Source organism: Balaenoptera physalus (assembly GCF_965194825.1).
Source record: "Balaenoptera physalus genome assembly, chromosome: 2".
NCBI classification, from domain to species: domain Eukaryota; kingdom Metazoa; phylum Chordata; class Mammalia; order Artiodactyla; family Balaenopteridae; genus Balaenoptera; species Balaenoptera physalus.
Window position 1 is genome coordinate 81,176,224 of NC_138883.1, and position 23,547 is coordinate 81,199,770.

At 36.1% G+C, this 23,547-nt stretch overlaps 1 long non-coding RNA gene across 1 annotated transcript in view; it reads right to left on the minus strand.

The window, feature by feature from the left end:
* Positions 1–16,438: 16,438 nt before the first annotated feature.
* The window catches only part of LOC309651089, an 808,972-nt gene continuing 801,863 nt past the window's right edge, over positions 16,439–23,547 (minus strand). The window contains exon 6 of the long non-coding RNA XR_014257916.1: positions 16,439–21,145. This is a non-coding gene — a long non-coding RNA (uncharacterized lncRNA). The remainder of the gene's footprint in view (positions 21,146–23,547) is intronic.

Here is a 23,547-nt window from a genome sequence, read left to right on the forward strand (position 1 = left end):
TGTACGTGTACCTATATATGTACGTATGTATATATATCTCCATTTCAGCCATCCACAATTACAGCTACGCTGGGAACTTAAACTTACTTTCAAGATCTCAAATGCAGAGATTTGGTTTTTCTTTCCTACCATATCTTTACTCTCTATTGAAACAAACTATTCTGTCTTCATTATGACTCTTATTATGACTTCTGGCTTCTTGATCATTTTCTGCCAATGTATTAGTCACATCTTGATTTACTTGATCGTCTACCCAGTTTAAAGCATTAAGAAATCATTAAACATTTATCTTAATTTATTTTTCATTTTTAAAAGTAATATATACTCATTAAAGACAATTTGACAATGTGGAAAAGTGGGTAAAAGAAAAAATCACCCATAGATAAAGTATCCAAACACAGTTGCTTTCACAATTTTATTGTATTTCTTTGCATTTTTCCTATATATAGTTCCTTTTATGTAGTTGTAATTGTACTTTCCATAAAATTGCATCCTATTTAAGCTTTCAAGTTCTTTACGACCATCAATCTATATGTCATCAATTAAATTAAGTATCATAATTCACTTTTCCATTACACTATTATTGGGCACTAATTTATTTTTTCATTTTTTATGTACAATTCTGTAATGAGCATTTTTGTGCATAAAGGTTTTTCAAAACTCAGAATTATTTTCATAGAATGGATTCCTGGACATAGATTGAAGGGTGTGAGTGTATTTAAGTCAAAATCCAAAGCCTCTATTGTTTTTTTAAAAAAATTAATTATTTATTTATTTATTTTTCGCTGCGTTGGGTCTAGGCCTCTATTGCTTTTTGAACTTTTTGTCATGACCTCCCTGACGACCTCCAGCTTAATTGTAATCATTTTCTGTTTCTCTGGCTGAAAAATCAACTTTTGAGGGAAGAAGTCCTGAATACATACACGTTATATTTACAGCCTGAACTTCAACTGGCCTCCTGAAGCTAAGATTACTCTTCTACCCATTTTCTGTGGTGAATCCTTCTTTTGACAATATGTCATTCTCTCCTCTAATCCCCTGTCCCTTTCTCTTTCCTTCCTTTTCCTTCTTTTCCTCCTTTTCTCTTTTCTCTACAAACCACTCAGAAGCCCCTAAGTACTCTCACCCCTCTCATTCTCAGATGACTTCACTTCCTGCTTCACTGAAACCGAGAATTTCTGGCATAAGCTTTGTAATGCTCTCTTTTCTGTTATTTCCTGTTCTCTCAGTCATAACATCACTGTTTTTAAGAATGACCACTCATTATCTTTTTACTTTTATATTTAGTAAAATATTTGTTACATACAAAAGCATATATGTAACGTATTTGCTGTCGCAAAGTATAATCATGAAAGGAACATTTGTGAACTAGCCACATGGCTTAAGAAGGGGAACACTGCATATAATCATGTGTTCCTTCCTTTTCATCCTGCTTCTTCCTCCTGGGGAAACTACTAGCCTGAATTTTTAAAAATACTTTTTTGTGTTTATGTATTCCTGAACTATATATATATATATATATATATATATATATATATATATATATATATAGTATATGAACTATATAAATCATATATAACATTATTAGTATATTACTAAATATCAACCTCTCTATATATACTATATATTGGTACTATATGTATATACATATGTATGTATATATATTTACAAACAATATTCATTGAGCTTTTTTTAAAAAATAAAAATGGTATCACACTCAATGGAGTCTTTCTGGATTCTTTTTTTCATCCAATATTGCACTTTCAAGATTAATTTTTTTGTGTGCACTTTTTCTTTCTGTTTGATATTCCATTGTATAAACACAACACAATTTATTTATCTTTCCTTCTTTGGGTTGTTACCATTTTTGTTGTTGTTGTCACTATTGTAAAGCGTTCTGCTATGAGTATTCTGGTGTGTGTCTCTTGATGTTTACAAGCAAAGAATTTTCTATATTTAGAGTATAAATCTAGGAGTGAATTGCCACATTGTTTAGTATACAAATGTTCAACTTTGCAAGATAATGTGAATTATTTTCCAGGGATTGTACTAATTTACATTCCCACTAGTTGTAAATAAGATATCTTATTGATCCATATCCTAACACTTGGTTATATTGTCTTTTTCTTCTTCTCCCATCACCACTTCCTCCTCCTCCTCTTCCTCCTTCTTTTCCAATCTGGTGAGTGTAAAAAGGTTTACACTCACTTTAGTTTTTAACATGCATTTTCTGAATCACTAATGAGGCTGAGTATCTTATATGCTTAATCTTTACTCGTATTTTCTTTTCTGTGATGTATCTGTTTATGTATTTCCCACATTTTCCTGTTGAGTTTTTAGTCCTTTTATTAATTTTATGACTTCTATATTGCAAAATCTCCTTCCAATTTGTGGGGTTTCTTTTTTTCATTTTATTTGAAATGTGTTTTGATGAACAGAAGTTTTAAATTTTATGGTAGTTTAATTTATCAACATTTTCTTTTACGGGTTATGCTTTTTGTGTCTTATGTAAAAGATTCTTTCATATCCTGAAGTTATAAAGATCTCTTTCTGTAAAATTCTTCAAAACACTTGATTGGGTTTTCTTTTTGTACTTACTTCTTTAACCAACAGGGAATTTATTTTTTGTGTGTAGGAGTGAGGTAAGAATCCATTTTCTTTTTTTTTTTCATGAAGATGAAAAAAAACTTTTGTTGAGATATTACCTAGGATAAATTGTGCAAATCTCAAGTGTAAACAGCTCCATGAGTTTTTATTAGACATTTTTTTAACCCACAAAATGGAATTATATCAACCGCATTTTTATTTTTTATTTTTTTTATACAGCAGGTTCTTATCAGTCATCAATTTTATACACATCAGTGTATACATGTCAATCCCAATCGCCCAGTTCAGCACAACACCATCCCCACTCCCCCGCGGTTTTCCCCCCTTGGTGTCCATATGTTTGTTCTCTACATCTGTGTCTCAACTTCTCCCTTGCAAACTGGTTCATCTGTACCATTTTTCTAGGTTCCACATACATGCATTAATATACGATATTTGTTTTTTTCTTTCTGACTTACTTCACTCTGTATGACAGTCTCTAGATCCATCCACGTCTCAACCTATGACTCAATTTCGTTCCTTTTTATGGCTGAGTAATATTCTATTGTATATATGTACAACATCTTCTTTATCCATTCATCTGTCGATGGGCATTTAGGTTGCTTCCATGACCTGGCTACTGTAAATAGTACTGCAATGAACATTGGGGTGCATGTGCCTTTTTGAATTATGGTTTTCTCTGGGTATATGCTCAGTAGTGGGATTGCTGGGTCATATGGTAATTCTATTTTTAGTTTTTTAAGGAACCTCCATACTGTTCTCCATAGTGGCTGTATCAATTTACATTCCCACCAACAGTGCAAGAGGGTTCCCTTTTCTCCACACCCTCTCCAGCATTTGTTGTTTGTAGATTTTCTGATGATGCCCATTCTAACTGGTGTGAGGTGATACCTCATTGTAGCTTTGATTTGCATTTCTCTAATAATTAGTGATGTTGAGCAGCTTTTCATGTGCTTCTTGGTCATCTGTACGTCTTCTTTGGAGAAATGTCTATTTAGATCTTCTGCCCATTTTTTGATTGGGTTGTTTGTTTCTTTAATATTGAGCTGCATGAGCTGTTTATATATTTTGGAGATTAATCCTTTGTTTGTTGATTCATTTGCAAATATTTTCTCCCATTCTGAGGGCTGTCTTTTCGTCTTGTTTATGGTTTCCTTTGCTGTGCAAAAGCTTTTAAGTTTCATTAGGTCCCATTTTTATTTTTGTTTTTATTTCCATTACTCTAGGAGGTGGATCAAAAAAGATCTTGCTGTGATTTATGTCAAAGAGTGTTCTTCCTATGTTTTCCTCTAAGAGTTTTATAGTGTCCAGTCTTACATTTAGGTCTCGAATCCATTTTGAGTTTATTTTTGTGTGTGGTGTTAGGGAGTGTTCTAATTTCATTCTTTTACATGTAGCTGTCCAGTTTTCCCAGCACCACTTATTGAAGAGACTGTCTTTTCTCCATTGTATATCTTTGCCTCCTTTGTCATAGATAAGTTGACCATAGATGCATGGGTTTATCTCTGGGCTTTCTATCCTGTTGCATTGATCTATATTTCTGTTTTTGTGCCAGTGCCATATTGTCTTGATTACTGTAGCTTTGTGGTATAGTCTGAAGTCAGGGAGTCTGATTCCTCCAGCTCCATTTATTTCCCTCAAGACTTCTTTGGCTAGTCAGGGTCTTTTGTGTCTCCATACAAATTTTAAGATTATTTGTTCTAGTTCCATAAAAAATGCCATTGGTAATTTGATAGGGATTGCATTGAATCTGTAGATGGCATTGGGTAGTATAGTCATTGTCACAATATTGATTCTTCCAATCCAAGAACATGGTATATCTCTCCATCTGTTGGTATCATCTTTAATTTCTTTCATCAGTGTCTTATAGTTTTCTCCATACAGGTCTTTTGTCTCCCTAGGTAGGTTTATTCCTAGGTATTTTATTCTTTTTGTTGCAATGGTAAATGGGAGTGTTTCCTTAATTTCTCTTTCAGATTTTTCATCATTAGTGTATAGGAATGCAAGAGATTTCTGTGCATTAATTTTGTATCCTGCAACTTTACCAAATTCATTGATTAGCTCTAGTAGTTTTCTGGTGGCATTTTTAGGATTCCCTATGTATAGTATCATGTCATCTACAAACAGTGACAGTTTTACTTCTTCTTTTCCAATTTGTATTCCTTTTATTTCTTTTTCTTCTCTGATTGCCGTGGCTAGGACTTCCAAAACTATGTTGAATAATAGTGGTGAGAGTGGACACCCTTGTCTCGTTCCTGATCTTAGAGGAAATGATTTCAGTTTTTCACCATTGAGAATGATGTTTGCTGTGGGTTTGTCATATATGGCCTTTATTATGTTGAGGTAGGTTCCCTCTATGCCCACTTTCTGGAGAGTTTTTATCATAAATGGGTGTTGAATTTTGTCAAAAGCTTTTTCTGCATCTATTGAGAGGATCATATGATTTTTATTCTTCAATTTGTTATTATGGTGTATCACATTGATTGAAATGTGTATATTGAAGAATCCTTGCATCCCTGGGATAAATCCCACTTGATCATGGTGTATGATCCTTTTAATGTGTTGTTGGATTCTGTTTACTAGTATTTTGTTGAGGATTTTTGCATCTATATTCATCAGTGATATTGGTCTGTAATTTTATTTTTTTGTAGTATCTTTGTCTGGTTTTGGTATCAGGGTGATGGTGGCCTCATAGAATGAGTTTGGGAGTGTTCCTTCCTCTGCAATTTTTTGAAAGAGTTTGAGAAGGATGGGTGTTAGCTCTTCTCTAAATGTTTGATAGAATTCACCTGTGAAGCCATCTGGTCCTGGACTTTTGTTTGTTGGAAGATTTTTAATCACAATTTCAATTTCATTAGTTGTGATTGGTCTCTTCATATTTTCTATTTCTTCCTGGTTCAGTCTTGGAAGGTTATACCTTTCTAAGAATTTGTCCATTTCTTCCAGCTTGTCCATTTTATTGGCATAGAGTTGCTTGTAGTAGTCTCTTAGGATGCTTTGTATTTCTGCCATGTCTGTTGTAACTTCTCCTTTTTCATTTCTAATTTTATTGATTTGAGTCCTCTCCCTCTTTTTCTTGATGAGTCTGGCTAATGGTTTATCAATTTTGTTTATCTTCTCAAAGAACCAGCTTTTAGTTTTATTGATCTTTGCTATTGTTTTCTTTGTTTCTATTTCATTTATTTCTGCTCTGATCTTTATGATTTCTTTCCTTCTGCTAACTTTGGGCTTTCCTTGTTCTTCTTTCTCTAGTTCCTTTAGGTGTAAGGTTAGATTGTTTATTTGAGATGTTTCTTGTTTCTTGAGGTAGGATTGTATTGCTATAAAATTCCCTCTTAGAACTGCTTTTGCTGCATCCCATAGGTTTTGGATCGTCGTGTTTTCATTGTCATTTGTCTCTAGGTATTTTTTGATTTCCTCTTTGATTTCTTCAGTGATCTCTTGGTTATTTAGTAACGTATTGTTTAGCCTCCATGTGTTTGTGTTTTTATGCTTTTTTCCCTGTAATTCATTTTAAATCTCATAGTGTTGTGGTCAGAAAAGATGCTTGATATGATTTCAATTTTGTTAAATTTACTGAGGCTTGATTTGTGACCCAAGATGTGATCTATCCTGGAGAATGTTCCGTGCACACTTGAGAAGAAAGTGTAATCTGCTGTTTTTGGATGGAATGTCCTATAAATATCAATTAAATGTATCTGGTCTATTGTGTCATTTAAAGCTTCTGTTTCCTATTTATTTTCATTTTGGATGATCTGTCCATTGGTGTAAGTGAGGTGTTAAATTCCCCCACTATTATTGTGTTACTGTCAATTTCCTCTTTCAGAGCTGTTAGCAGTTACCTTATGTACTGAGGTGCTCCTATGTTGGGTGCATATATATTTATAATTGTTATATCTTCTTCTTGGATTGATCCCTTGATCTTTTTTTTTTTTTAATTATTATTTATTTATTTATTTTTGGCTGTGTTGGGTCTTCATTTCTGTGCGAGGGCTTCCTATAGTTGCGGCAAGCGGGGGCCACTCTTCATTGCGGTGCATGGGCCTCTCACTATCGTGGCCTCTCTTGTTGCGTAGCACAGGCTCCAGATGCGCAGGCTCAGTAGTTGCGGCTCACGGGCCTAGTTGCTCCACAGCATGTGGGATCTTCCCAGACCAGGGCTGGAACCCGTGTCCCCTGCATTAGCAGGCAGATTCTCAACCACTGCACCACCAGGGATGCCCGATCCCTTGATCATTTTGTACTGTCCTTCCTTGTCTCTTGTAACATTCTTTATTTTAAAGTCTATTTTATCTGATATGAGTATAGCTACTCCAGCTTTCTTTTGATTTCCATTTGCATGGAATATCTTTTTACATCCCCTCACTTTCAGTCTGTATGTGCCCCTAGGTCTGAAGTGGGTCTCTTGTAGACAGCATATATATGGGTCTTGTTTTTGTATCCATTCAGCAAGCCTGTGTCTTTTGGTTGGAGCATTTAATCCATTCACATTTAAGGTAATTATCAATATGTATGTTCCTATGACCATTTTCTTAATTGTTTTGGGTTTGTTTTTGTAGGTCCTTTTCTTCCCTTGTGTTTCCCACTTAGAGAAGTTCCTTTAGAATTAGTTGTAGAGCTGGTTTGGTGGTGCTGAATTCTCTTACCTTTTGCTTGTCTATAAGCTTTTGATTTCTCCATCTGAATGAGATCCTTTCCGGGTAGAGTAATCTTGGTTGTAGGTTCTTCCCTTTCATCACTTTAAGTATATCATGCCACTCCCTTCTGGCTTGTAGAGTTTCTGCTGAGAAATCAGCTGTTAATCTTATGGGAGTTCCCTTGTATGTTATTTGTCGTTTTTCCCTTGCTGCTTTCAATAATTTTTCTTTGTCTTTAATTTTTGCCAATTTGATTACTATGTGTCTTGGCGTGTTTCTCCTTGGGACTCGCTGCACTTCCTGGACTTGGGTGGCTATTTCCTTTCCCATGTTAGGGAAGTTTTTGACTATAATCTCTTCAAATATTTTCTTGGGTCCTTTCTCTCTCTCTTCTTCTTCTGGGACCCCTATAATGCGAATGTTGTTGCGTTTAATGTTGTCCCAGAGGTCTCTTAGCCTGTCTTCATTTCTTTTCATTCTTTTTTCTTTATTCTGTTCCGCAGCAGTGAATTCCAAGATTCTGTCTTCCAGGTCACTTATCCGTTCTTCTGCCTCGTTATTCTGCTACTGATTCCTTCTAGTGTAGTTTTCATTTCAGTTATTGTATTGTTCATCTCTGTTTGTTTGTTCTTTAATTCTTTGAGGTCTTTTTTAAACTTTTCTTGCATCTTCTCGATCTTTGCCTCTATTCTTTTTCCGAGGTCCTGGATCATCTTCACTATCATTATTCTGAATTCTTTTTCTGGAAGGTTGCCTATCTCCACTTCATTTAGTTGTTTTTCTGGGGTTTTATCTTGTTCCTTCATCTGGTACATAGCCCTCTGCCTTTTCATCTTGTCTATCTTTCTGTGAATGTGGTTTTTGTTCCACAGGCTGCAGGATTGTAGTTCTTCTTGCTTCTGCTGTCTGCCCTCTGGTGGATGAGGCTATCTAAGAGGCTTGTGTGAGTTTCCTGATGGGAGGGACTGGTGGTGGGTAGAGCTGACTGTTGCTCTGGTGGGCAGAGCTCAGTAAAACTTTAATCTGCTTGACTGTTGATGGGTGGGGCTGGGTTCCCTCCCTGCTGGTTGTTTGGCCTGAGGCAACCCAACACTGGAGCCTACCTGGGCTCTTTGGTGGGGCTAATGACAGACTCTGGGAGGGCTCACGCCAAGGAGTACTTCCCAGAACTTCTGCTGCCAGTGTCCTTGTCCCCACGGTGAGCCACAGCCACCCCCCACCTCTGCAGGAGACCCTCCAACACTAGCAGGTAAGTCTGGTTCAGTCTCCCCTGGGGTCACTGCTCCTTCCCCTGGGTCCTGATGCACACACTACTTTGTGTGTGCCCTCCAAGAGTGGAGTCTCTGTTTCACCTAGTCCTGTCGAAGTCCTGCAATCAAATACGACTAGGCTTCAATGTCTGATTCTCTAGGAATTCCTCCTCCCATTGCTGGACCCCCAGGTTCGGAAGCCTGACGTGGGGCTCAGAACCTTCACTCCAGTGGGTGGACTTCTGTGGTATAAGTGTTCTCCAGTCTGTGAGTCACCCACCCAGCAGTTATGGGATTTGATTTTACCGTGATTGCGCCCCTCCTACTGTCTCATTGTGGCTTCTCCTTTGTCTTTGGATGTGGGATATCTTTTTTGGTGAGTTCCAGTGTCTTCCAGTCGATGATTGTCCAGCAGCTAGTTGTGATTCTGGTGTTCTCACAAGAGGGAGTGAGAGCACATCCTTCTACTCCGCCATCTTGGTTCCTCTCCCAAGAATCCATTTTCATTTTCTCTGTGTGGATAATCCACATCCCAACCCCAGTGCTTGCCCAGTGATCTTCAGTCCATTTCTCTTGTATAGCAATTTCTCTGTTAACTCTTTGGGCCTTCAATGTAGGTAATAATACAGTCTCTAGAAAATGCAGTTTTATTTTTCTCCCTTTCCAATCCTATGACTTTCTTTCTTTTCCCTTCCTCTCTCCCTTCCTTCTCTTCTCTCCTTCCTCTCCTCCTCCTCCTCTCCCTCCTCCTCCTTTTTCTCTTTCTTCTTTTTTCAGTCTTATTGCCTTTTCTAGCACCAGCTCTCCAGGACAATGTTGAAAAGAAGCATTCTTAAATAGTGTGCATCATTATATCTTTTCTAATTTAAATGAGTACTTCTAGCATGTCTCCATTAAGAATTGCTGTTTACTGTAGTTAATTGATAATAATCTTCATCAGATTAAGGAAGAAAATTTCCCCCGATGCCTAGTTTTCTAGGAGCTTTTTTTTTTAAAATAAATGAGAGTTAAATTTTGTTAAATGGTGTTTCTATATGTAATAACATGATAATTTTTTCCCTTTACTCTGTTATTATGGGGACTTAATTTATAGTTTTTCTAACATTAAAGTACTCTTGCATCTCTGGACTACATCGAAGCTGATCAGGATACTACCTTTATTGTACACAGCCAGTTTTAGATTAATAACATTTTGCTTATGATTTTTGAATTTCTATTGGTGCAAGAAAATGGCCAGCAATTTTTCTTTTCTCTTTTCTTTTTTTTCCCCTTAAATTTGTTATCATCTTTGCCTATTCTTAGTAATAAGGTTATATTGGCTTCATATAATTAATTAAATTAGGAAGGTACCCCAATTTTGTTCTCTAGATAAATTAATATATGATTGAAATTATCTGTTTCTTAAAAATTTGGAAGGGTTTACTCTAAAATAATTTTGGTTTTCTTTTAAAAAATGATTCTTAATTATTGATTAAATTTCTTTAATAATAATTGCATGAAAATTCAGATCTACTCATCTTTTTGAGTCAGGTTTGGTAAGTTATAATTTTATATGAATTTATCAACATCAACTAAGTTTTCCAACTTCTTGCATAATGATGTATATCAGTCTTTTCATACTATGTTTTTAATGTCTGTTATATCTGTATACATGTTCACCTTTTTTATTCCTAATACTTTATGACTAATAGGATTCTATTGTGCTTTTTCATGTTTCTTAAGTTGGATGCTTAGAAGACCTTAATGACTATCAGAAGAGGAGAGAAGGAGTCATGGAAAGGTTACTTGGGTGTAATTTCATGTTGTTTTCCTGTTGATCACTAATCTCAGGGATTCTAGGTGTTGCTTCACTTATGATTGATTTTAGCTGGTTTGGAAATATTTCTTTAAAAAGAAATTAGTGACTCTGTTTAAGGATCCTATTTCAACTTTGAATTAAACAAAAACTTTTAAACTAGATATACCTACCCAGTATGAGAAGATCAGAATTTTTACTTTAAATCACTTGATTTCTTTTTTTTTAATTTATTTTTTATACAGCAGGTTCTTATTAGTTATCTATTTTATACATATTAGTGTATATATGTCAATCCCAATCTCCCAATTCATCCTACCATCCCCCCTCCCCGCTTTCCCCCCTTGGTGTCCATACGTTTGTTCCCTACATCTGTGTCTCTATTTCTGAGAGACAGACTGGTCTCAGATGAGACTGGTTCATCTGTACCATTTTTCTAGGTTCCACATATATGCGTTAATATACGATATTTGTTCTCCTCTTTCTGACTTACTTCACTCTGTATGTCAGTCTCTAGGTCCATCCATGTCTCTACAAATGACCCAATTTCGTTCATTTTTATGGCTGAGTAATAGTCCATTGTATATATGTACAACATCTTCTTTATCCATTTGTCTGTTGATGGGCATTTAGGTTGCTTCCATGACCTGGCTACTGTAAATAGTACTGCAATGAACATTGGGGTGCATGTGTCTTTTTGAATTATGGTTTTCTCTGGGTATATGCTCAGTAGTGGGATTGCTGGGTCATATGGTAATTCTATTTTTAGTTTTTTAAGGAACCTCCATACTGTTCTCCATAGTGGCTGTATCAATTTACATTCCCACCAACAGTGCAAGAGGGTTCCCTTTTCTCCACACCCTCTCCAGCATTTGTTGTTTGTAGATTTTCTGATGATGCCCATTCTAACTGGTGTGAGGTGATACCTCATTGTAGCTTTGATTTGCATTTCTCTAATGATTAGTGATGTTGAACAGCTTTTCATGTGCCTCTTGTCCATCTGTATGTCTTCTTTGGAGAAATGTCTGTTTAGGTCTTCTGCCCATTTTTTGATTGGGTTGTTTGTTTTTTTTGATATTGAGCTGCATGAGCTGTTTATATATTTTGGAGATTAATCCTTTGTCTGTTGATTCATTTGCAAATATTTTCTCCAATTCTGAGGGTTGTCTTTTCATCTTGTTTATAGTTTCTTTTGCTGTGCAAAAGCTTTTAAGTTTCATTAGGTCCCATTTGTTTATTTCTGTTTTTATTTCCATTACTCTAGGAGGTGGATCAAAAAAGACCTTGTTGTGATTTATGTCAAAGAGTGTTCTTCCTATGTTTTCCTCTAAGAGTTTTATAGTGTCCAGTCTTACATTTAGGTCTTGAATCCATTTTGAGTTTATTTTTGTGTATGGTGTTAGGGAGTGTTCTAATTTCATTCTTTTACATGTAGCTGTCCAGTTTTCCCAGCACCACTTATTGAAGAGACTGTCTTTTCTCCATTGCATATCCTTGCCTCCTTTGTCATAGATTAGTTCATCATAGGTGCGTGGGTTTATCTCTGGGCTTTCTATCCTGTTGCATTGATTTATATTTCTGTTTTTGTGCCAGTGCCATATTGTCTTGATTACTGTAGCTTTGTGGTATAGTCTGAAGTCAGGGAGTCTGATTCCTCCAGCTCCGTTTTTTCCCCTCAAGATTGCTTTGGCTATTTGGGGTCTTTTGTGTCTCCATACAAATTTTAAGATTTTTTTGTTCTAGTTCTGTAAAAAATGCCATTGGTAATTTGATAGGGATTGCATTGAATCTGTAGATGGCTTTGGGTAGTATAGTCATTTTCACAATATTGATTCTTCCAATCCAAGAACGTGGTATATCTCTCCATCTGTTTGTGCCATCTTTGATTTCTTTCTGAATCACTTGATTTCTAAATACCAGTTTTCTTCCTCTGTGTGGGTAATTATTTTGTCACAATGATTTATGAACTTCACATATTCATGTAAGATCCACAAAATATGAACCTATGAAAGTATGTGTTTTATGGTCTTGTTAGTTCTCAAAGCAGTATTTGGAAATATATGACCAATATAATTATTTTCACTTTAGAGTTAGGAAAATGGAGACATTGAAAAATAATTTTTAAGGTACCACGACAAATTAAGGTAAGAACCTGAATTAATTTACTGGTGAATTCCTAATCTAGATTTCTGAAAATCTTCTATTAAAACTTCATGTTTGTGATTAGCCAAGTTATCTCCATTGTTGGTTTCTTGAATTGATATTTGTCAGATGGACAAAAGGAGCTTCTCATTCAGGGGCTGGATACTCCCTCTATGCGACTAGTGGCCAGAACACAGTCACAATGGCCACGAATGCCTGCTGATCAAGTTCCAGCATAGGAAGACCAATAAGAAAACCACATTTAAAAAAGTATCTTTAATTCTTCTATTCTATTTTTTGGAAGCACAAGAAAGGACATTTTCTTACATGCTATAAAGAAATCTAGAGCAAGAAAAGCCAGTGACTTGACTTTCTGTATCTTAAAATACAAAACATAGTGTTTTTAAATAACCATAAAGCTGAGATATGATGTACTTAGAGTCTCATGGAGATATATTAAGCAACAGAGAGCCACCCCACAGATTAAAGTGAGTAATATATTCATGCATACATCTTTTAAGGGCCACTTTATATGAAAGGCATAGTGGTATATGGTGGAAGTGATGCTGGCCCGAGAGTTAAAGGATTTGCTTCCAGCACTGTGACCCTCAGCACGTCTCTGGCATTATCTGTGGCTGGCCCTTTAGATAATATCTAAGGATGTCTCCAGATCTGTGTTCTACGTAATCTAGGGCAATAGAGAATTACCTGGTCTCTCCTCTCACTGCCTATTCAAAGGGGTACTGGAAGTATAATCCTGAGAGCTCCTGATAAGATTAAATCATGGATAGCTTGGGGCAGATGGGGTGGGAAGGAGGGTAGAGAAAGACTGAACTGATTTGGTACCATAAAAAGTTTATTGTTTAAATTTTAGTTGGGAATCACCCATTTTGATCATATAAATCACTATCTTGGTTCCTTGGAACTCAAGCAAACTAGATTTACCCTTCTGATATAGATGCCAAATAAGGCTTAAAGGTTATCTTATTTTGAGCTTGTATACGGCAGGTTAAATTGGTCAGCTAGAATTAGGAATATAAAACCATGTAACAAATCATAAAATAGTTTTCACTTAGGTTTCATGCCACTGAATTAGATGCATGTGGTGCCATTCTACTTTGGGTTGTGGTTTCCTAGAAGGCAAAGAATGTAAGATTGAGAACATTTTTAAGCACTAAAATTCTGCAAGCTGTGGCTCTGAGATGAGGTTACAACAGCAAGCCAGAGGTGGCACACTTGCCTTGAATTCTATTCTTACACAAGCAAAAAGAGCACTTTGTGGGTTCTGCTGGATATTCAGGAGACTGGAGAAATCTTGGAGGATTCACTTTTAATCTTTTTTCTGGTTTCACAAAACAGAAAAAAACGTTGTGGAGATGTGGCTGGGACATTGACTTAGAAAAGGCAGGAGAGATTATAAGATGTTTATACGCTCATGTAAACTCCAAGCACTGGATTGCTCTGCTCTGTGAATGAGTGTTGGGCTATGAGCTAATATGTAAAATACATTGTTTTTTGGCTGCCTCTCTGAATCAGAACGTTTTTGGCTGCAAGTAACAGAAAACCCAATTCAGACTGGCTTGAGCAATAAGGGAATAAAGCTATGTCACTGGCAAGAAGTGAAGCAGGCTCCGACTCTCTTTCCTTTCAGTTCTCTTGGCTCTGCCCTCTTATGGGCATCAAATTTATCCTCAGGCTGATAGCCAGATGACCTCAGCAGTTCTGAGCCTCCTATCTTCCCCCAACAACCCAGAGGAAGAGAGCCTGTTTCTCTTGCTTTGGATATTGTTGTGGGAAGATGGGTGCAAAAAATTTGAGAAGGCCCCAGCAAACTTCCCCTCACGTCTCCTCCGTACATCTTTGCAGAAGACTTAACCAGGCTTAACCAGGTGTCTTGAAACAACTACTGGTTAGAGGAGGACCCAGTCCTGAAGGTAGGAGCAAACACTTTAACTGTGTTACTGGTACAAAATGGGGGTGGGGTGGGAGCGAGAAGGGTTAGATTCTGGGAAGACAACTTTTTCTCAGTTTAAAATAGAGTTGACCAGAAACTAGGTACAACTTCTGGCAAACGCTGGGCTTTCGGAAGAGCTATTCCATATTTAGCACTGACCAGTGGCTTGGCTAGCCAGTGTGGTGAGCACTGTATCTGAATACTCTCATTTAATTCTCACAACAATCTAAGGTAGACACTATTATTGTCCCCATCCTAGACGAGAAGATAAAGCCTCTCAGAGATTAGGCAACTCTAATTTACACGGTTAGTTAGTAGTAGAATCGAGGAACATAATGCGAGAACCCTTGTTCCTAACAGTTTTCTATCTTGCAGAGCAGAGTTCTCTGATCATGAGTCGGAGATCAGGATGTAATAAACCTTTTAGTTGTATCAACAACAATAGCATACTGTTGAGGGGTCACTTTGGGTAGCCTGTTGTGGGTTCCAGTGAATCTGTGATGTTTGGTTTTCAAAATGAAGGCAATCATGATATCACTATCATAAAGAAAATTATAAAGTTGGGAAAATTATGAACTTTTTAAAAATAAAGGACATTTGTTTAAACACACACAAACAATAAAATATCATGGCAGCAAAACATTTCCCCAGTAATGAAAAAATTGGTTTTCTAAGTGAAAAAATGACTACAAAAGAGATTAGTTAGAAATTTAGTGGCTTTTGGAAGGAGATCCTATTGCTTGAGGGACTATGTACAATTGAGGGACAAAGAGAAATTTGTAAAAAGAAAAATATGTTGTTTGCCAGATAGGCTGGGCCAAGACCCACAGCCATACTTTATGCAGCATCATTTCATGAACGTGGGGACAACGTTATTGCATGATGGAAGGCAATAGGTGATCAATGATTTCTTTATAGCTTTGTAGGTGGTTTAGAAATTGAACATGACGCAAATTAAGGAAACACCAACTATTGCATTGTCAATATTATTAACTCTCTTTCTATTTTAGCTACTGGCATGAAAACATAAATATTTGAAAATGTTTTTCTTTTTTGGCAAAGTAGGGCATTTCATTGTTTGGATGTTCTCAGAAATCACAATTGAGTCCAGAAATCAATTACAAAAGAAATGTTCTTTACTCCTTTTTTTTTTCATATGACACTTTCCATTTGTCCCTGAACAGGTTTTTCAAGAAGAAACTCTGCCCATTCCATAGGCAGGTGGCTCCCTGCTCTGCTGTTTTGGACCTTCAATCACTAGTGACATGCCAGCAATCCATAAAGTCCTAGGTGTCTCTTTTAGCTATCATCATCCGAAAGACTTCTAAAAGGGTTTTTTTTTTTTAGTGCTTGAGAGCATTAGGTTTCATTTCTTGCATTCCACAAGGTAAGTGGAAAAGTTGATCCACACTGACATGAAGGGCTCAATTCTGCATGAACTTTTTGCTTTTCTACCAGAAATAATCCTTTCTTTTTTCCTCCCTTCCTTCCTTCCTTCTTTCTTTTTCTTTCTTTCTTTGTAAGGCTCAGGTTCATCTAAAAATTGTTGATTCTTTCCTAGAGACACACAGCCAAGCAAAGCTAAACCCAACTCACTGAAATTGACATCAACCAGCAAAAGTATGGCTGTTTTAATACTAGAGACACCTTTGCAGAATGACTAAACTTGCTAAGTAGCAAAATATAGAGATAGTGTACTGAGATCAAGAAGAGTCAATCATCAACCACTCCTGTTGTTTTTTTTTTTTTTTTTTAATTTTTATTTATTTATTTATTTATTTATTTATGGCTGTGTTGGGTCTTCGTTTCTGTGTGAGGGCTTTCTCCAGTTGCGGCAAGCGGGGGCCACTCTTCATCGCGGTGCGCGGGCCTCTCACTATCGCGGCCTCTCCTGTTGGGGAGCACAGGCTCCAGACGCGCAGGCTCAGTAATTGTGGCTCACGGGCCCAGCTGCTCTGCGGCATGTGGGATCTTCCCAGACCAGGGCTCGAACCCGTGTCCCCTGCATTGGCAGGCAGATTCTCAACCACTGCGCCACCAGGGAAGCCCACTCCTGTTGTTTTTAAATAGACTTACTATACTTTTAAAGGAGTATTATTTTAATAAAACAATCCACAGATAAACACAAAAGGGCAAATGTAGAGACATATTGCAAGTAAGCATGCATACCAAAAAGGTAAGTGCAAGTTAGATTTGAATATTCATGAGTCACAAATCATTGACAGTTTGAAATAATGCAAAACAGCTTTATAAATGAGGTTAAGGCAAGGGACATCAAAGAAATGCATCGCTAAATCAATAGCAATTTGTGCATATACTGGTAAATTGCAGTTACAATTTTTGTGACATGTGAGAAAAAATACTGTGTATCTGATGAAGAAGGAAGATACATAAATATCCCTTTTGTATGTTATATTTTTCCACTTCATCATGTACTTGGAGACCAGCCACGCAGAAAGTGGTTGGCCATCTTACTCCCCGCCCCCCACCCCACCAAGACAGAGTTTCCTTTTCTGAGACAGAGTTTCAGACTATGCCTGAAGTCCCCTTGCTCTAATAAACAGAATTCAATACACAACAATTCCTATAGAGTTGGTCTCTAAAATAAAGATTATCATCTAGCAGCATACATGACTAGAGAATGGCTTAACTTAAAACCTTTCAAGACAAAATCATTTCCATTGGAGACCATATAGTTTTAACGAATGTTTTTCTACTTAAAAGGAAGCAGATGAATTCAACGTATGAGAACAGTTTGGAAGAATATTTTGAAATAATTTGAGATGTAAAATATAGGCAACCCTGTAATTTAAATAAAGGTGTTTTTATTTTGTTCAGCAAATAACTAGTTACTAATTTATTATTGGTTCTTTTATACCAGTGGCTTTTTGGGGTGTGTGTATGTGTGTGTGTGCATGCACGCATGTGCATGTATATGGAGAAATATTTAAAATGGTAGGACTTACAAATTAAAGAATTGTTTAGGGCCTGTCTTAAAGCAGAAATGTTTCCAATTAATTTTTCTCTGAAGTTTCTATTGGGGTTACTATCTGTAAGTTATGAAGTATTTCTTCAAGATACCCTCCTCTGCTGGCCTCTTTATTGTGTTCTGTCTGCTTTCCAGGATGATTGATGACGTTAGTGACATCATGTGAAAATTGTGGCACACAATAGCACTAATTTTGGAAGAGGCTGGGGGATTGTGGTCTGTTTAGAAAATTAATCTATATCTTCTTGCTGGCCATGCTTTCAGGCAGACATCTAGACTGTAGAGGTGAAATCCAGATGTGGTATAATTAGAAAGAGAGAATTTTGCATTGTCTCCAATTCCCTGTTCTGTTAGGAAGAAGGTAAGATGACTTCTGTGCTATTAATAATCAACAGTATCCATAACTTCCAAAAGCAATGGCCTTGGTAATTTTTAAGGACTTTATGTGAAGTCTGCAAATCATTTGTCAGTTTTGATTCAGCTCAAGCTTAGCATTGTACTTGTAAACAATACCTTGTTATTTTGGTTCTATAGCTAAAAATTTCCCTCAAAAGTTATTAACTCATTTGTCTTAACAAACAAGTATCTCTATTACTCCTTTCAGCAAATGTTTTTGTCATGTTTTATTATGAGGCTATTTAAATTAACCACATTTCTTTCAAATTGTTTAGCTACAATATTTTATTTAATGATTCCCAGCAGCAGGGGTCTATACAGAAAAACACGCTTTTCTTCTATTGTAGTTCCATCTATTTAGTTCCTTTATATAATTCCAACATTATTTTAGTTCCATTAGGTCAAAGTTTTACTAACCTTTCTGGACAAGGAGGATAATTTACAACATCTATATATTTTATTATTTTGATTAAGTCCTTCTTCATATATGTGTATGTTTATATATATACACACAAAATATATATAACATAATATGTATATATGCATAAAAATCATTTAATCTCTAAAGTAAAACAGAACATGCTGGACTAGCCAAGGAATCTAGACATTTTGTTCTCCTTCCTCACAATCTATGTGATGAAAAGAAAATCATTTGGTCTTTTTATTTTCTTGCCTTTTTAAACTAGGGGAGATAATACATCAAACTTTGATTTCTACAGCAGGAAAGTGCCTGACTAGTCAGTGCCATCACTAAGATGAATTTCTTTAACCATCTCCCTTGTCTAGGATCAAGAAGTTAGAGGGCCTGGGAGCTGTCATTTCTTGTAATTCAATATCAAAATGGAGGAAAGATAGAATAAAATAAAAGACTTAGCATTGATTCTGAATTACTTAACACTGACTTACTGAATTCCAATGAAGTCTTGTCTTATCATGAAAAAGAGTCTCTCTCTGTCCTAAATGTCACTTTGGGAGACTGCTGGACCTCATGCTCATTTTGCTATGTAAATAGAGCTAATTTTATCTTGAAAGAGCAGCGGAGTGGCAGTTAAGGGACTTCTGTATCCTATTCTGCCACTAACTGCTGCTATGAACTTGTACAAGGTACTTCATATTCTTTAGATCTCTGTTTCCTCAATTATAAGGGAAGAGGTTGGTCTAGAAGCAGCAATTTTCAAACTGTGCCTCTAAATTCCTAGGTCTGTGAGAAATCAGCAAGTCTTGATGGGGGAGGGAAGACTAGCTGGTGGAACTCAGGACAAAGACCAGCACTTTTTTCCATATAGACCTTTTTTGCATATAGACCTTAGCAAAAATTAATTTGAGGAAAGGGAAATGACTTAGAAAATTTGAAAACACTGAATTAAAAAAATAATGATTGCCAAGATTTTTTTATGATTTGCTAATTTGATTTGCAAACAATTTGTTCCATAACTATTCCAGTCAATATTGAGGTGGCAAGAATTTTCATGCTTGTGACTTCTCCCTTTAAATAGAGGTTATTTTTAAAAATCCCTAAAACTTTAAAGAAGGGAGGCCTAGAAAAGACAAAAATGGAAGGAATGTAGGAATGTACCACCTACATGCCTCTTCCAAGTGTGGATTCTCCATCATTTGTCCAATAGCTGTTTCTCTTTCAAGGTCTACTTCAGAGATCCTTAGGTGGTCCACAACCTGTTACCACCTCCTTTCTTCAAGAATTAATTGCTTTGTGCTTTTAGAGCATCTTGTTTCAAACATTTCTGGGATACTTATAGCATTGTATTATATCAATAGTTAATTGTACTTGTGTGACTGGCTTCCTTGTTAGGTCTTGAGCTTTTATTTATTTATTTATTTAAATTTATTTATTTATTTTGGCCATGCTGCGCGGCATGTGGGATCTTAGTTCCCCGACCAGGGATCGAACCCACACCCCCTGCATTGGAAGCATGGAGTCATAACCACTGGACCACCAGGGAAGTGCCCTGGTCTTGAGCTTTTAGAAGGCAGGGACTGGGTATTAACTATGTTTGGATTCTCAATCCAGAACTAGTCCTGGGATTTGAAATACTCAAAATGAATGTTCTTTGAAAAAGTGAAGAGTAGTAAATTTACAACAAATTTCCTTATGATTACACTAAAGTAATTTTCTTTTAAGACCTTCATAAACAATGATAGTGGTCCTCTCTTTTTGACATCTCTATTCAACCTTCAATTTAATGCAACAAATATTGTGCTGATTGTGTGGCATTTTACATTTAAGGGGGTGTCATGCATGAACCTCATCCAGGGAGCAGGGAAGTTAATAAGACCTATAACCTTCTTAATTAAAATGTGAGACAGCACATGATTAATGCTGTAATATGAGCATGACCAAAGTGCTTTGGAAGCTCTAAGGATTTGGGATTAATGGAAGGATTGCGCATAGAATCTGTACTTTGATTTGGAGAAGCAGTAGGATTTCAGGCAAAAATTCAGAATGAGACAAGGGCAAGATAGAAAATCATAGGTGAAGGGGATTTCATGGCACATGAAAAAGATTACATTAGATACAGAAATTGTATAGATTTTGCAGTAGTTGGGGAGAAGGCTGGAAAATTAAGTAGAAGACTTACTACATACCATACTAAATAGTTTGAATTATTTCCATGGAAAATTAGGACTCATCAAAAGAGAAGCAAAAGAAGAACTCTAGTTTACAAAGCTTTGTCTCATAGTACCATATAAAATGATTTGAAGGGTAAACTTTGAAGACACGGAAAACAGTTCAAGCAAAAGAGAGCCTGAGGACTTAGTTTGTAAGGTGGTGGCAGGAAAAAAAAAGTAGGGAATAAGTGTGGCAGTGAGATAAACTAAAGGATAAGAAATTCAAAACACTTTTGAAATGTATTGAATAGATTATTACACAAGACTTTAATCCACTAATATTAAATCCCATGAAATTAATAATTAGCAACATTCATGTTTATTTTTTACTGAGGTGGTAATGCTATTCCTAAATCTGTTGTCACACTTGTCATACCTGCCATTAGGTAATCAATCTATCAAGGGTTTGTTCACAATTTTAACAACCAATGCCTTAAATGTCTCATTTTCCTGTTTTAGGGTTCTGGCTTGAAATACTTCTTAATAACTTTAAACAAAATTCAAAAACACCCATACCGATAATGTATGTGAATTTAGGATGCTCTAACTTTAGTACAAATCTAAGTTATCACCTAATGTTTCGTTTAAAATAAAAATAAGCTATCCCTTATTGGTAAATTTTGACTTAAAATCTCTTTAATGCTAAATAAATGTCCCATCTTAAACTGTAAAAAGGTACCTCCAAGGTCGGTGGTATTGATACAAGATCCAAAGATGAGATGTGCCCGTGTGCCCAGGGGAGATGTTCTGGAAAAGAAAAAAGAAGCAGGGACATAACTTGGAGTTACGGTGCTGCTGAGTAATGACAGAATTGGGTTCTGCTATGATTGGTGGCGGACTGGGTCTGGAGTCCACTTAGGAATGCAGGAGGAAAGGAGATGGAAGATGAAAGGGCAGGATGCCTCAGGGATCCTCTGGTCTCATGCTATTATCCTCCACCCCCTCCTCACAGGGGACCCTGAGGACATACCCTCCACACCCCTTTAGGACTTGCTCATCTTCACATCTTGAGCCAGGGCTGGTGGGGTGGCTAGGTCATTTGAGGAATCTCCTCCTTAATAATTTACTCAGAAGTGTAATCATCAGTCATCTAGACCCTGATCCCATCTTTGGATGAGGGATCTTGTAAAACCTACAGGTTAAAAAAATTTTTTTAAGCCTACAGAAAAGGATATATAACACATTTCCCTAGAAAGCCTTTCTGGAATCCAAAGTTTTTTTACTATATGATTTGAAAGCATCATTTACTAAAAGTGCAATTTATGTACAGAGCACTGTATAGATTTTAGTGATATATGCAGATAGAAGCATTCTTACACTCCACAAAATTTTGATTTTTTTGTAATTGAGTGGTCTAATAATACAGACCATCTTGATTGAAAAAACGTATTTAACTGATCAAAATTGCTTATATGCATCAATTTTCTCAAATGTTTTATTGTATTTTTCTAAACAAATAGTCAATACTCAAAATCCTTATGAAGCATTTATATTATTCCAAAAAAGAGAGAAAAGGAAGGGGCTGATTAACACAAAATTCAGGATAATGTTATCTATGGAGAAAGAGAGGGAAGAAGAATACACGTCTACCTTATTTATTTACTTACTTATGTATCTTACATGTCTGCTATAAATCTTATTTTTAATTCATTTAATCTTTGATAAATCACTTACAGGAAAGAATTATATAACATGGTACAAATAATAGTAATGATATCATAATTTTAAAAATATTAGGGCTGTGGAATTAAGCAACTGACTATTTCTCAGTGTCCTGAGTTTTCTGTTCCAATCTATTTAATAAATAGGGCATTAAGTACTATGGGGAAAAGGGAAGTATAAAAACAGAAAAAGACATAGGCATGGTGCTAAGGAATTTCTACTCTTCCAGAGACGTCTTGTTTGAATAGGACTGGTGGTACGAACAGCCTGTGTAAAACACAGGAAAAGACTACCCACAACTGGCTGTAGGGTGTATGTTTTGCATGGCTCTTCCCTGAGTTCAGATCAACGTGTAGTAATTCAGCCACATGATATCAACCAGTTATCTTCGTTTTCAAGATAATCACTGTGGCATTATTTCCTTTCAAAATTCTAGATTAGTATTTATTTTTTGATCAATACTAATATAAGACTGGAAATGCAGAGCTGACATCATTCTTCTTGAAAATGCTCAGCTGAGTTACCAGTGGTCTGTTTCCTCAAGAATTCACCTCAGTCATTACTATGTGTTTGTTTCTATTCTTCCTGTTCAAACAATATTTTCTCTGAGTAGTTGAAAAATGCCCTAGGCTTTATTATGAAGCGAGATCCTAATTTAGGCGGAATTGAAAGTAAACTCTATGGCCTGGGAACATTCATGACTTTTGGTTTCTTTAACCTGAACTGGAGTTGAATCAGTAGCCTAAAGGTGAAAGCCTCTAAATCCTTTTATTACCCAAAACCCTATAATCTCTGTTTTAACCAAGTATACACAAGAAAGGTAGCAGGACTTCCCGGTTAACAAGTCAAGAAATCTCTACCTCAGATAAGAATCGAGCTTTTTGGGTTTACTCTCTGCACAAAAATATTTAAAACCTAAAGAGACCATTTTGGATGTTGTTTATTTTGATGACCAGATAGAGTCCTTTGTTTTGTAAAAGCCACATGCCCATTTTGCCGTCTTAGGAAATTTTTGTTTCTAGCACCCTATCATTATTTGCTACTAAACTTCATATCTTTTGTTTGAAGCATCTACAAATAAAAGTAATTGTTTAACTAATTTTCTCTTGAGCTTAATTTGGCAATTATCAAATCACGTTTGTCAATACAACAACTGAATCAGATGTGACCCAGACGTCAACATTTAAAAAAAGCCTCTGCAGCCTTTTCTATTATTTCAAGTTACAGTAGGTACAAGCAAAATCTTGACTGGATCAGTAAGAAACTAAAATGTACTCTCCTCTGTCATTTCAAAGTCATCTATTAAAGAAACTCAAATAGAAAATTCAACTGCGTTGGAATACAAATAGAACAGCATAATGAAGCTTATGTTTAGAAATGCAAAGAGCATTTTGGAAAGTATTTTAGGAAGAATTAATTCCTAATTCTAACTATTCTAACTATTAATATTCTTCCATAATTTGATTTTCATTTTTGTACATGTGGAT